Source organism: Giraffa tippelskirchi, chromosome 1 (genome assembly GCF_054371585.1).
Source record: "Giraffa tippelskirchi isolate mGirTip1 chromosome 1, T2T-mGirTip1v1.2.pri, whole genome shotgun sequence".
Taxonomy (NCBI): domain Eukaryota; kingdom Metazoa; phylum Chordata; class Mammalia; order Artiodactyla; family Giraffidae; genus Giraffa; species Giraffa tippelskirchi.
In genome coordinates this window covers 77,719,215-77,732,744 of record NC_137275.1, presented here as the reverse complement: position 1 = coordinate 77,732,744, position 13,530 = coordinate 77,719,215, and the positions used below count along the sequence as shown (strand labels likewise).

Genomic DNA, 13,530 nt, shown 5'->3' with positions numbered 1-13,530 from the left:
GTATATGTACCACAGCTTCCTTATCCATTCATCTGCTGATGGACATCTAGGTTGCTTCCATGTCCTGGCTATTGTAAACAGTGCTGCGATGAACATTGGGGTACACGCGTCTCTTTCAATTCTGGTTTCCTCTGTGTGTATGCCCAGCAGTGGGATTGCTGGGTCATACGGCAGTTCTATTCCCAGTTTTTTAAGGAATCTCCACACTGTTCTCCATAGTGGCTGTACTAGTTTGCATTCCCACCAGCAGTGTAAGAGGGTTCCCTTTTCTCCACACCCTCTCTAGCATTTATTGCTTGTAGACTTTTGGATAACAGCCATTCTGACTGGTGTGAAATGGTACCTCATTGTGGTTTTGATTTGCATTTCTCTAATAACGAGTGATGTTGAGCATCTTTTCTTGTGTAAGGAAGCTGTGGTACATATACACAATGGAATATTACTCAGCCATTAAAAAAATACATTTGAATCGGTTCTATTGAGATGGATGAAACGAGCCCATTATACACAGTGAAGTAAGCCAGAAAGAAAAACACCAATACAGTATACTAATGCATATATATGGAATTTGAAAGATGGTAATAACCCTATATGTGAGACAGAATAAGAGACACAGATGCACAGAACAGTCTTAAGGACTCTGAGGGAGAAGGTAAGGGTGGGACGTTCTGGGAGAATAGCATTGAAACATGTATATTATCATATGTGAAACAGAACACCATTCCATGTTCAATGCATGAGACAAATGCTCAGGGCTGGGGCAATGGGATGACCCAGAGGGATGGGATGGGGAGGGAGGTGGGAGGGGGGTTCAGGATGGGGAACACATGTAAACCCATGGCTGATTCATGTCAATGTATGGCAAAAACCACTACAATTTTGTAAAGTAATTAGCCCCCAACTAAAATAAATAAATTTATTAAAAAAATAAATAAATAAAGATATTACTTTGCTAAAAAAAAAAAAAGTCTTTTCACAATATATAGTACTTATCCCTCAATAATTTCTGCAGGAAATGTCAAATTCTGAAAATTCATATCTTTGTACCCCATAAATATAAAGAATTTTTATATAGATAGAATATACATACTTAAAATGTTATTTTCAAGACATAGAAGCCTATAAATCAGACTATATCAATCATAAGTGAAAATGATGCAAATTGGCTTATATATATATATATTAAATGTTTTCATAAAAATCCTGTTATTGCATTTATTATTGATCTCAAAGAAAACTAATTTTAAGACTCATGTTCCACACTTAACATAGCCTTATAACTTTTTTTATATTCCAACTGTGTACCGAATAATATAGTAACCCTTCCCCCAAACTTTGTGTTTATGGCAACCTCAGAATATGATATTATTTGGAAACAGAGTCACTGTAGAAGTAACTAACTAAGATGAGGTCAAACTGGACCAGGCTAGGCCCTAAATCAGTTGACTCTTAATAAGGACTAGGGTCATAATTGGGCTTCCCTGGTAGCTCATCTGGTAAAGAATCCACCAGCAATGCAAACAACCCCAGTTTGATTCCTGGGTCAGGAAAATCTCTTGCAGAAGGGATAGGCTATCCATTCTAGTATTCTTGGGCTTCCCTGGTGGCTCAGACAGTAAAGAATCTGCTTGCAATGCTCAAGACCTGAGTTTGATCCCTGGGTTGGGAAGATCCCGTGGGTTGGGTAGATCCCCTGGAGAAGGGAATGGCTGCCCGCTCCAGTATTCTTGCCTAGAGAATCCCCAGGACAAGAAACCTGACTGGATACAATCCATTGGATCACAAAGAGTTGGACACGAATGAGCAAGTAAGCACAGAGCAGTGTCATTATTAAGCAGGCGATAGGAAGACACAGAGAATACACACAGAGAACACCTTGTGATGATGAAAGCAGAGCATCGAGTAGAGCCAAGGAAGCCATAGATTCCCAGCAACCACTAGAAACTAGAAGACAGATATGGAAAATGTTCTCCCTCAAAACCTCCAGAAAGAACCAAACTTGCCAACACTTTGATTTCAGACTTCTCTCCTCCAGAACTGTGAAAAAATAAATTTCTGTTGTTTCAAGCCAGTCAATTTGTAGTTATTTGTCTTGGCAGTCCTAAGAAAGAAAGATAAAGCTAATATTAAAAACCGCAAACATTTTTCTATTAATAGAAAAATCTAGAACACTAGAAAACGTTTTGAAAAATTAGAACAAGGATAATATTGTGCCATATAAAATTTGTTATTTGTTTAAGTAACATTAAACAACATAATATTCTGATTATTCTTGATTCAATACCATCATACAATTTTTCTCAGTGATATATATGTATTCTATTTTTCAGTGCACAGTTAACTAATGTTAAACTTTTGGTTTTAGTTGTTTCCTTTAATTTTAGAAGGGACAAGTCTTCTTCATTTAGATGTATTATTAGAAGGTGTAAATATATTTTCAATACCAGTCAAGAGTATGAGAATTCATGCAATTTCTTCATCTTAGTTTATGAAGACATTAACAGAGAATGAATCGACTTTGAGATTTAGAACTAATGCAAAGGGCACAGAGGAAATAGGAAATATCATAAACTCAAAAAAGTGAAGCCTATGTTTAAAAAATCACTACTTGCTTTGAATGAGTAGAATGACAAATTATAAGCAGAGTAATTAAGCAAAGAAGGATAGTGTAACAGCTGAGCTTATGAATGAATGGGGAAAAACCAGGGCTTCAGAATGAATATGGTATTTGCTGAGTGAGTTTGTTTTAAAGTGATAAGAATGTTAATGAAGGAATTGCTTATATTATTTTTTAACTGGCAGTGATTACACATGCCCAGTAGTACCAATAGTTGTGCAAAAAAAAAAAAGAGAGAGAGCCTTTAAATGGCAAAGAATATGTGTAGAATAGGTGAGATGTCAAGACAAAATTAATATAGAAGCTAACTTTTTGGGTGAAACTTAAGAATAGAGTAACTAAACTAACTTTTGACAAAACAGACAATATTAAGTGATACATTAAATTTTTCACATGAATTTATTTTGTTTATTCTAAAACTTGAATTAAGCTCAGAAGTGCTTTGAATTTTTAAAAATATTATAAAACCTTACAATGTTTTAATTAAACTTGAGGATCACTTACCTCAAAACCTCTCCTTTTACAAAAGAGGGAGTATCAAAGGTTGTTGCAATGCCCATCAGACTAGGAGTGTGTATTTGATATTTTGCATCACATTGGTAAAGATTAACTTAACAGTTATAAAGTGTATTTGCAACTACACATTTCCATTATTCCAAAATATATAGAACTATTGATGACATGAAGGAGCTGGCAAAGTTTTGATTACAATGATTAGAATCATTTTTTTATTATTTAGAATGCTACCGTTATCATTGTGTGCCTTGTGTTAATAGTTTAAAATATATAATCTTATGATAACTATCAGTGTATGAGCACTTTATCAACCTTGAATGAAGTAAGCATTTCCATGTTCCAAATGATGAAAATGAAGCTCTGATCATTTAATTTGCTTAAGATCTCCTGACTAATAAATGCTAAGATTACAACAAATCCTTATCCTAAAGCCCCACAAGGCATCACATTCATTTGATGATTTTATTGATTTTCCTCCATAACTCCAACTGAACAATATTTCCATATTAAAGTTTCCATTAGTATATGCTACATTTTGCTCTGATGCCTAATCCTTCATATTTTTTCTGCTTAGTCTTTTTTTTTTTTTTTTTTAACCTGGCCTTTCTTTAAGGCTGTTTTCTGGGTTCATTTACTCTTAGTTACTTGGTGCATCCACAGTTCTCTCTGTGGATCACACATATCTGTGAGAAGGAAGAGGAACATCTTTACAGATCAAGTTAAACATTTTAACATTTCCAGCTCTTTCCATAGCTCTAGTAATAAAATAGAAGATCAAAAATGCTTTCCTTCTAAGAGTCCCCTTTGTTTATAATTCCAACTTCAAAAAAATTATTTATTTTTAAATAAAGGACAATACTACAGTATTGTGTTGGTTTCTACCAAATATCAATATGAATCAGCCACAGGGACATAGGTAAACCATAATAAAACTTTATAAACAATTTTTCATAAAAAAGTATCATACTATTTTTCCTTGTGAAAAAATTCTCTTAGCATTTCTTTTCTTCTATTCAACAATCAGCAACCATGTCAACAAATATGGGCACACACACTTCCCCACACAGATACACACATCCCTCTTTTGGAATTTAACTTCTGCTTTCTGTTAGTGGAGAACAGAGACTATAACAATTTGCTGACCTAGTGACTAAAAATCCAAATAAATTTGGCATTGATGTAGTACCACTTGTCTATTTTTGCTTTTATAGCTTGTACTTTTGGTTTCCTCTCCAAAAATATCATTGCCTACATCAAACTAAAAAGCTTCTGCACAGCAAAAGATAAACAAATGAAAAACTCAGTCAATAGAGTGAAAACAACTGATAGAATGAGAGAAATTATTTACAAATCATACTCTTAGTAAGAGATTAGTATCCACTATATATAAGAAATTAATGCAACTCAATAGAAAAAAAAATTTGATTAAAAATGGGCTAAGGAATTGAATGGGGCTTCCATGGTGGCTCAGACAGTAAAGAATTGGCCTGCAAAGCAGGAGAACCTGGGTTCGATCCCTGGGTTGGGAGGATCCCTTGGAGAAGGTCATGGTAGCCCACTCCAGTATTCTTGCCCGGAGAATCCCATGGACTGAGGAGTCTGGTGGGCTACAGTCCTTGGAGTCACAAAGAGTAGGACATGACTAAGTGAGTAACACATACACACACACACACAAAGAGTTGAATAGGCATTCCTCCAAAAAGATAAGAATCTCAGCTGTATGAAAAGATGTCAACATCAGTAATCATCAGAGAAATGTAATCAAAATCACAATGAAACATCACTTCACACATGTTATCATGGCTGTTACAAAAACTGAAATACAATGACCAAAACAAATGTCATAAAACTAGGAAATAAGTGCTGATAAAGATTTAGAAAAATTGGAAACTGTGTGTACCCTTGATAGGAATGTAAAAAGGTGCATTCAATGTGGAAAACAGTATGGAAGTTCATCCAAAAAAATTAAAAATAGGGCTACCTTATGAAATGCTAATCCCATTTCTAAATGTTTATAATTAGGATCTGGGAGAGACAGTTGCAATCTCATGTTCTTTGCAGCATTATTCAGTAACCAAGAGGTGGAAACAACCTAATGTTCACTCATAGCTGAATGGATAAAGAAAATGTAGTATATATAGTAAATAGTATGTAAAAAGTAGCATATTTACATACAATAGAATACTATTCAACATTTATTCAAAAGGAAATTCTGCCATATGTGATTACATGGATGAACCTTGAGGATATTTTGCTAAGTGAAATAAGGCCATCACAGGACAAATATTACAAGATTCCACTTAACTGGGGTATCTAAAGTAGTCTAACTCTCAGAAGCAGAAAGTGTAAAGATGGTTTACAGAGTCGGGGCAGAGTGAGCCTTAGTTAGACAAGATGGAAGAAAGTTCTAGAGATTTGTTTCGTAGGAATGTACATACAGTTAACAATACTTGTACTGCTGCTGCTGCTGCTAAGTTGCTTCAGTCGTGTCCGATTCTGTGCAATCCCATAGACAGCAGCCCACCAGGCTCCCCTGTCCCTGGGATTCTCCAGGCAAGAACACTGGAGTGGGTTGCCATTTCCTTCTCCAATGCATGAAAGTGAAAAGTGAAAGTGAAAAGTGAAAGTGAAGTCGCTCAGTCATGTCCAACCCTTAGCGACCCCATGGACTACATACTTAAAAATTTAGAGGTAGATTTCTCAGTATGTTTATTTACCACAATACAAAGGAAATCAGACACAATAATACATAAAACAGTGTAAGAAATAAGTCAGTCATAAAATAATATACCGTTGATTTGAAGTTGAAATAGAGAAATCTAATCAGAACATTGTTTAGGAGGATGTGTCTGGGACAGAATAATGGAGATTTCTGGAGTTGGTAATATGCACTATCTTGTGTTAAGTGGTGTTTAGATGGATATGTTCACTTTGTAAATTGGCCGAGCTGTGCACTCTAGTTTGTGTACTTTTCTGTAGTACACTATACCTGCATAAAAAAATTAAAAAGAAACATAGCATGGATAACAAAGGTCAGAATGTATTATTTTAAAAAATCAGTTTCATAGTAAGCTACAAATAAAATAGGGTGCTATGTTTGGGAAAGTGACAAAGCTCAAAGGTAGCATTTTGGATGAATGACAATACCACCAATGTGGCTGGAATATAATGTTCATATATGAGCTGGAGAAGAAAGTGCAAGATTTATGTAGGGCCAGGTAGGTGAATATGGGGCTTTGTATTTTCATGTTTAGCTTGATGACAGTTATTGAAAGAGTGTAAGCAGAGGCATGAAAAGATGTTTTAAAAGCTCTTCCACATGATAAATGAATATACAAGTAGGGAGGAGGGTAAAATTTGACTGAAGAGATTGTTAGGGGGACCTAGACATTAGTTCTGGAGAGAGATGATGGAGGCTTGACTTCAGGGTAACCAGTAGAGATGGTGGTTAGATCAAGTTTATTTAGTCAGTAACGACTTCATAGATTGATTTTCTATGCTATATTTAGGAAGAAAAATGCGTATATTTTAAGTTACATACATCAGTAGTTCGCTCAGTCATGCCTGACTCTTTGCAACCCCATGGACTACAGCCCACCAGGCTCCTCTGTTCATGAGATTTTCCAGGCAAGGATACTGGAGTGGGTTGCCATTTCCTTCTCCAGGGGATCTTCCCAACCCAGGGATCGAACCCGGGTCTCCTGCACTGCAAGGAGATTCTTTAACAACTGAGCTACCAGGGAAGCCCTAAGTTACATACATACACACATACATATTTTATAGGCACATAAATATATATGTAATTTCTAATTATCTGCTAAAATGGAAGTATTTGGAACACATATAACATGAGGTTTATTCATTTTGGAGCATGTGACATGAATAAATGCACAATTTAGTCACCAAAATTTCAAATATTTTAAAGGATAGAAACATGATTTTTATATCTTACAAATCATAAAACAAAATGTTAATATCACAGAACATTAGTAGCAAAAATTTTGCTAACAACTGATATTTTGTGGGAGTCACATAAAATATCCACAGCTAAGTATTTCAAATTGTTCTTGGCTTGTCGAGCCTAATTTATTAAGGCCCCATATACAGGAATAGGTGACACATACACTAACACAATTTCACTTGCCAAGCAGTGCATTCATTATTAAACAAGCTTATGAAGTGTCTAATAAGAAATAATTTCCACCTGCAGCATATAAAAATAAAACACCCCTTAAAATGTTACTCTTGTCTTCTCTAGAACAGAGTGGGTGGAGCTGAAATAAGTTTGAAAGAGCCTGAGAAATGAGTAGGAGGTTAAGGCTAAAGGAAGTTAGTATTGGTTCCAGCTTTCAAGTTATTTGATGATAAGGACAATGAGGAATCGTCTCAAAATTGAAAGATATTTTTTAAAACATTTGTAGCATTTTCAAAAAAATTTAGAGTAAGGTCTCCATTTTGTGAGGTAACTGTATGGTTTCTTATACTTACCACTTCCTTACACCAACATGCTTCCCTGGTAGCTCAGCTGGTGAAGAATCTACCTGCAATGCAGGAGAGCCCCCATTCAATTCCTGGGTGAGGAAGATCCCCTGGAGGAAGGATAGGCTACCCACTCCAGTATTCTTGGGCTTCCCTGGTGACTCAGATGGTAAAGAATCCTCCTATAATATGGGAGACCTGGGTTCAGATCCCTGGGTTAGGAAGATCCCTGGAGGAGGTATAGGTTATCCACTTGAGTATTCTGGCCTGGAGAATCCCATGCACAGAGGAGCCTGGCAGGCTACAGTCCATGGGTCACAAAGAGTCGGACACGACTGAGCAACTAAGCACAGCACAGCCCAACATACACTGTTCTTCACAGTATTATAAGTTTGATGTCAGACAACCTGGACTTAGAATAAAATTCAAGTCTTCTCTGTAGCATGTGGCAAGCTAATTAGCATTAGACCACTTCAGCTTATTCATTTGTAAATGCGGAAAATAATAACTAGTTGTCAAGCTTTTTAAAAATAATTAAGTTAACAGTAGATCTAAAAGAAATATCATGTACTGGCATCATATACCCTGGATACTTCTTGCGGACATATCAACTCACACAGTGCTAACAAAAATCATGCCATGATTAAGAAAGTAGGAGGTCTGATGTAAAAATTCTGAAGACTTAAATATTTCCAAGAATCTTGAAATGTGATAATACTTGTCATGTATTCCTGTGAGAACGTATCTACTAGAAGGGAATTAGCTTTCCAAATTACCAGAGTCTACACTATTTATTAATATTGCCTTTCACTGTTAAAGAAAATATTAACACTTGTAGACAGCTTGTTAGCAGGAATTTTAACTTTAAGATGCTGGTCATAGCATATTGTCTTATCTTCTTTCTCCCTCCCATAGTTCCGTTTAATTGATAGTAATTTAAGTGCTGCACTCAATATGCCAGCAAATTTTGAAAACTCAGCAGTGGCCACAGGACTGGAAAACATCAGTTTTCATTTCAATCCCAAAGAAAGGCAATTCCAAAGAATGCTCAAACTACCGCACAACTGCACTCATCTCACATGCTAGGAAAGTAATTCTACATGCTAGTAGAATTCTCCAAGCCAGACTAGTAGTAATTTTACATGCTAGTAAAATTCTCCAAGCCAGGCTTCAGCAATACATGAACCGTGAACTTCCAGATGTTCAAGCTGGTTTTAGAAAACACAGAGGAACCAAGATCAAACTGCCAACATCCACTGGATCATCGAAAACGCACGAGAGTTCCAGAAAAACATCTATTTCTGCTTTATTGACTATGCCAAAGCCTTTGACTGTGTGAATCACAATAAACTGTGGAAATTCTGAGAGATGGGAATACCAGATCACCTGACCTGACTCTTGAGAAACCTGTATGCAGGTCAGGAAGCAAGAGTTAGAACTGGACATGGAACAACAGACTGATTCCAAATAGGAAAGGAGTACCTCAAGGCTATATATTGTCACCCTGCTTATCTAACTTATATGCAGAGCACATTATGAGAAATGCTGGGCTGGAGGAAGCACAAGCTGGAATCAAGATTGCTGGGAGAAATATCAATAACCTCAGATATGCAGATGACAGCACCCTTATGGCAGAAAGTGAAGAAGAACTAAAGAGCCTCTTGATGAAAGTGAGAGAGGAGAGTGAAAAAGTTGGCTTAAAGCTCAACATTCAGAAAACTAAGATCATGGCATCTGGTCCCACCACTTCATGGCAAATAGATGGGGAAACAGTGGAAACAGTGTCAGACTTCATTTTTCTGGGCTCCAAAATCACTGCAGATGGTGATTGCAGCCATGAAATTAAAAGACATTTACTCCTTGGAAGGGAAGTTATGACCAACCTAAATAGCATATTGAAAAGCAGAGACATTACTTTGTCAACAAAGGTCTGTCTAGTCAAGGCTATGGTTTTTCCAGTAGTCATGTATGGATGTGTGAGTTGGACTATAAAGAAAGCTGAGCACAGAAGAATGGATGCTTTTGAACTGTAGTGTTGGAGAAGACTCTTGAGAGTCCCTTGGACTGCACAGAGATCCAATCAGTCCATCCTAAAGGAGATCAGTCCTGGATATTCTTGTAGGACTGATTTTGAAGCTGAAACTCCAATACTTTGGCCACCTGATGTAAAGAGCTGACTCATTTGAAAAGACCCTCATACTGGGAAAGATTGAGGGCAGGAGGAGAAGGGGACGACAGAGGATGAGATGGTTGGATGGCATCACCAACTCAATGGACATGGGTTTGGGTGGACTCCAGTAGTTGGTGATGGACAGAGAGGCCTGGCGTGCTGCGGTTCATGGGGTCACAAAGAGTCGGACACGACCGAGCCACTGAACTGAATTTTTGTAAAATAAGTGAATGCTCACAAATATGAAGAGAATGAGACGATGGAAGAAATAGACGAATAAAAAATCTTTCAGAAGATTTCTGAAGTACTGAAATGGGTTTAGAAAATGATAACTGGCAAAGAAAAGCAAAGGACAAGGAATTTAAAAGTACACATGGACAGGCTGCAGCCAGGGCAGACTCAACATTCCTTATAAAATCCTTGAAATCTGGGTTTTTTTAGACAGGACATGTGGGATAAAACATGATACTGACAACAAAATATTTTTTACAGATCTTTACTTGTGATTTTATAATATACTCTTATTTCATGTACAGAACACCCAGAAGCCAGTTTTTCATTCAAAATTAGGGAGGTTTTTCTCAATGTTGACTAAGTAAAATTTCTAACAGGCATCCAAAGAACACAGTATGGTTGTTAAAGCCTGAGTATACACTATATTCTGGCATTTCTGAAGGTGGTGTATCTCAGACCCTACTCTTGTAATTAGAGCTCCTAAATAGCTTTTTTTTTTTTTTTCGGTTTTCTTTGTTTTTCTTTTCTTCTTCATCTTTTTTTTTTTTTCTTTTTTGGAGGGGTGGCTAAGGGAGTGTACTTGTTTATTTTTTAAAATTTATTTTCTGTTTTTTATTGAAATATATTTTACATACACTATTATGATAGTTTCAGGTGTACTACATAATTATTTGACATTAGTACACCATGATGAAGTAGTCTAGTAAATATGTGTCCCCACACAAAATTATTGCATTGTTATTTATCATATTCCTTATGCTACTTATTACATCCCTGTTACTTATTTATTATATAGCTGGAGGTGTGTACTTCTTAATTCCCTTCACCTACTTTGCCCAACCCTTTACCCACCTCCCTTCTGGCAACCACCTATTTGTTCTCTGCATCTATATATATGAGTCTGATTTTTGTTTGTTTTGTATTTTGCTTATTTTGGTTTTATATTCCACATGTAAGTAATATATTGTGGGATTTATTTTCCTCTGACTTATTTTACTAAGCCTAGATCCATTCATGTTGTTGAAAATGGTAAGATTGCTTTTTTAATGACTGAGTAATATTCCATTGTGTGTGTGTATGTATGTGTGTGTGTGTGTATTACACATCTTTATCCATTCATCAATGGACATGTAGGTTGATTCCATATCTTAGCTATTGTACATTATGTTGCAGTGAACATTTGATATTCAAATTTCAAATCTGTGTTTTTGTTTCCATTGGGTAAATACCCAGAAGTGAAATTGCTGAATCATATGGTAGTCATATTTTTAATGCTTTGAGAAACCTCCATAGTGGTTCTGTAGTAGCGACGCCAATTTACAACACTAGCAACAGTGCATGAGTATTCCGTTTTCCCCACATCCTTGCCAACACTCGTTATTTGATGTCTCTTTTTGCGGACAGCCATTCTGACAGGTATGAAGTCTGACAGGTATGAAGTGGTATATCTTGTAGGTCTGACTTGCAATACCCTGATAATTAGTGATGTTGAGCATCTTGTCATGTGTCTTCTGGCCATATGTTTGCCGTCTTAAATGAGCAAATATGAATCACATCACATTAGTAAACTGCTACTGAAGTTAAAGGAACATTCAGATAGTTGCCAAATCCTGTGCTCTAAAGGTTATTGCCTTACCAGACCTTTGGCGAGAGGAGCTATTTTGGGGGGTGGGGCACACAAGTTGCATAGTTGGGACTTGGAAGCCTTACAGAAAGCTAGGACACCCAATGTTTAGAGGTAAACCAAGACAAATCAAGCTGCCAGCAAAAAGTGATGACACAAAAACTTACCTGTTTCAGATGATAAAATTTACATGTTTCAAATTCTAATCCAAAATTATCTTTTAGGGATATAAAGAGACTTCTTTATATGTGTGTGAAAGTAAGAAGAATGTGGAGAAAGGGAACTCCTACGTGTTGGTGGAAATGGAGGATGAATGTGCCTTGATAAGACCAATCTGGAGAGCAATATCTAAATTGAGAAAGTACATTGTACATGATTCAGCATCCCCACACCTTAGTCCTTACACCCTTGAGAAATTCTTTCATATAAAACAGGGGGATTTATATCAATGTCCGTGTTCATAGCAACTTTTTTTTTTTTTAAGTAAAAAAGGGAGTAATAGCCTATTAACCCAAAAATGGAAAACTAAATGATCATCTGTGTAAACAATTAGTACCATTAGCAATGAATATGAACCAGCAAAATTAACCTACATCCATACACACACGATAACTTGAAAATATAATATTGAGTGGTAAAAGCAAGAATATGTGTATCATACATTTACTGAAAGTATTAAACATATTCAAAATATTATTTTTTCAGGAAACATGAAAATGTAGTGAATAATAAAAAGTATGTGCAAATATAAAAAAAAAAATTCCAGAATATATTTTACATTTGAAAATGCAGGATGGAGAGAAGAATATATACTTGTTTTGCAAACTGATATATTTTTATTTGTTAAAGGGGATTATGGTATAGGTCTGCTTCTTATTATTTAGTTCTTTTGCATAGTGTCATAAATGTTTTATTAGGCATAGTTCATTTTAATATGTTTTTAGAAAATTGAAGGTTTATGGCAACTCTATATCTGTAAATCTATTGGTGCTATTTTTCCAACAGCATTGGCTCACTACGTGTTTCTGTGTCACTTTTGGTAATTCTTGCAATATTTTAAACCTTTCATTATGATTATATTTGTTATGGTGGTCTGTGATCAGTGATCTTTGATGTTATTATTTTAATTGTTTGGGCCATCATGCACTATGACCATTTAATATGGTTAACTTAATCAGTAAATTCTGTATGTGTTTTGACCACTCCACTAGTCGGCAGTTCCCCTATCTCTCTCCCTCATATCAGGCCTTCCTATTCCCTGTGACACAAAATTATTGAAATTCAGTTCAGTTCAGCCACTCAGTCGTGTTTGACTCAGCCACCCCAGGCTCAGAGCCCATTCTAGGGCCCTGCTTGGGCAAGGAAGCAAGTAACCAGCCCACATTGTAAAGGGTTAGGAGGCCTGGCCAGAGATGCTAGGCAGCTATGAGGCATATCTTACAGGCTGCCAGAGCAGGCAAGCAAGTCAGCAGGCCATCCCAAATGCTGTGAAAGGATGAAGAAGAGATTCCTTCCTCAATGGTGCAGTTCAGTTCAGTTCAGTTCAGTCGCTCAGTCGTGTCTGATTCCTTGCAACCCCATGGACTGTAGTGCACCAGGCCTCCTTGTCTATCACCAACTCCTGGAGTTAACTCAAACTCCTGTCCATTGAATCAGTGATGCCATCCAACCATCTTATCCTCTGTCATCCCCTTCTCCTCCCGCCTTCAATCTTTCCCTGCATCAGGGTCTTTTTAAATGAGTCAGCTCTTCACATCAGGAGGCCAAAGTATTGGAGTTTCAGCTTCAACATCAGTCCTTCCAATGAACACCCAGGACTGATCTCCTTTAGGATGGACTAGTTGGATCTCCTCACAGTCCAAGGGACTCTCAAGAGTCTTCTCCAACACC

At 36.6% G+C, this 13,530-nt stretch overlaps 1 protein-coding gene and 1 long non-coding RNA gene across 2 annotated transcripts in view; one reads left to right on the top strand and one right to left on the bottom strand.

The window, feature by feature from the left end:
- The window catches only part of LOC145546812 (uncharacterized), a 164,971-nt gene that overhangs the window by 134,328 nt on the left and 17,113 nt on the right, over window positions 1-13,530 (bottom strand). Inside the window, exon 2 of the long non-coding RNA XR_014083306.1 lies at window positions 2,004-2,101. This is a non-coding gene — a long non-coding RNA (uncharacterized LOC145546812). The remainder of the gene's footprint in view (window positions 1-2,003; window positions 2,102-13,530) is intronic.
- The window catches only part of LOC145546808 (uncharacterized), a 244,878-nt gene that overhangs the window by 226,440 nt on the left and 4,908 nt on the right, over window positions 1-13,530 (top strand). The gene's annotated exons all lie outside the window — the stretch shown is intronic.